Below are 2460 nucleotides of genomic sequence, written 5' to 3' on the forward strand. Positions count from 1 at the left end.
ACCCCTTCTTCGCTTGACTTGGCTGTATTCTTCACTTGACTTGGTTGTAAAAATCTTCTCTCACAAATCCTCCCCCGAAATTTTAACCTCTCTCCAAAAAAATAAAGAAACGAAGACTATATAATCAAAAATCTTCCCTCTACCCCTTCTTCACTTGACTTGGCTGTATTCTTCACTTGACTTAGTTGTAAAAATCTTCTTTCACAAATCCTCCCCCGAAATTTTAACCTCTCTCCAAAAAAATAAAGAAACGAAGACTATATAATCAAAAATCTTCCCTCTACCCCTTCTTCACTTGACTTGGCTGTATTCTTCACTTGACTTGGTTGTAAAAATCTTCTTTCACAAATCCTCCCCCGAAATTTTAACCTCTCTCCAAAAAAATAAAGAAACGAAGACTATATAATCAAAAATCCTCCCTCGACTCCTTCTTCACTTGACTTGGCTGTAAAAATCTTCTTTCACAAATCCTCCCCCGAAATTTTAACCTCTCTCCAAAAAAATAAAGAAACGAAGACTATATAATCAAACATCTACCCTCTACCCCCTTCTTCACTTGACTTGGCTGTATTCTTCACTTGACGTGGTTGTATTCTTCACTTGACGTGGTTGTAAAAATCTTCTTTCACAAATCCTCCCCCGAAATTTTAACCTCTCTCCAAAAAAATAAAGAAACGAAGACTATATAATCAAAAATCTTCCATCTACCCCTTCTTCACTTGACTTGGCTGTATTCTTCACTTGACTTGGTTGTAAAAATCTTCTTTCACAAATCCTCCCCCGAAATTTTAACCTCTCTCCAAAAAAATAAAGAAACGAAGACTATATAATCAAACATCTACCCTCTACCCCTTCTTCACTTGACTTGGCTGTATTCTTCACTTGACTTGGTTGTAAAAATCTTCTTTCACAAATCCTCCCCCGAAATTTTAACCTCTCTCCAAAAAAATAAAGAAACGAAGACTATATAATCAAAAATCTTCCCTCTACCCCTTCTTCACTTGACTTGGCTGTATTCTTCACTTGACTTGGTTGTAAAAATCTTCTTTCACAAATCCTCCCCCGAAATTTTAACCTCTCTCCAAAAAAATAAAGAAACGAAGACTATATAATCAAACATCTACCCTCTACCCCTTCTTCACTTGACTTGGCTGTATTCTTCACTTGACTTGGTTGTAAAAATCTTCTTTCACAAATCCTCCCCCGAAATTTTAACCTCTCTCCAAAAAAATAAAGAAACGAAGACTATATAATCAAAAATCTTCCCTCTACCCCTTCTTCACTTGACTTGGCTGTATTCTTCACTTGACTTGGTTGTAAAAATCTTCTTTCACAAATCCTCCCCCCGAAATTTTAACCTCTCTCCAAAAAAATAAAGAAACGAAGACTATATAATCAAAAATCTTCCCTCTACCCCTTCTTCACTTGACTTGGCTGTATTCTTCACTTGACTTGGTTGTAAAAATCTTCTTTCACAAATCCTCCCCCGAAATTTTAACCTCTATCCAAAAAAATAAAGAAACGAAGACTATATAATCAAACATCTACCCTCTACCCCTTCTTCACTTGACTTGGCTGTATTCTTCACTTGACTTGGTTGTAAAAATCTTCTTTCACAAATCCTCCCCCGAAATTTTAACCTCTCTCCAAAAAAATAAAGACACGAAGACTATATAATCAAAAATCTTCCCTCTACCCCTTCTTCACTTGACTTGGTTGTAAAAATCTTCTTTCAGCAATCCTCCCCCGAAATTTTAACCTCTCTCCAAAAAAATAAAGAAACGAAGACTATATAATCAAAAATCTTCCCTCGACTCCTTCTTCACTTGACTTGGTTGTAAAAATCTTCTTTCACAAATCCTCCCCCGAAATTTTAACCTCTCCCCAAAAAAATAAAGAAACGAAGACTAGATAATCAAAAATCTACCTTCTACCCCTTCTTCACTTGACTTGGCTGTATTCTTCACTTGACTTGGTTGTAAAAATCTTCTTTCACAAATCCTCCCCCGAAATTTTAACCTCTCTCCAAAAAAATAAAGAAACGAAGACTATATAATCAAAAATCTTCCCTCTACCCCCTTCTTCACTTGACTTGGTTGTATTCTTAGCTTGACTTGGTTGTAAAAATCTTCTTTCACAAATCCTCCCCCGAAATTTTAACCTCTCTCCAAAAAAATAAAGAAACGAAGACTATATAATCAAACATCTACCCTCTACCCCTTCTTCACTTGACTTGGCTGTATTCTTCACTTGACTTGGTTGTAAAAATCTTCTTTCACAAATCCTCCCCCGAAATTTTAACCTCTCCCCAAAAAAAAATAAAGAAACGAAGACTATATAATCAAAAATCTTCCCTCTACCCCCTTCTTCACTTGACTTGGTTGTAAAAATCTTCTTTCACAAATCCTCCCCCGAAATTTTAACCTCTCTCCAAAAAAAATAAAGAAACGAAGACTATAT

This window comes from Uloborus diversus, unplaced genomic scaffold (genome assembly GCF_026930045.1).
Source record: "Uloborus diversus isolate 005 unplaced genomic scaffold, Udiv.v.3.1 scaffold_13, whole genome shotgun sequence".
Taxonomy (NCBI): Eukaryota; Metazoa; Arthropoda; class Arachnida; order Araneae; family Uloboridae; genus Uloborus; species Uloborus diversus.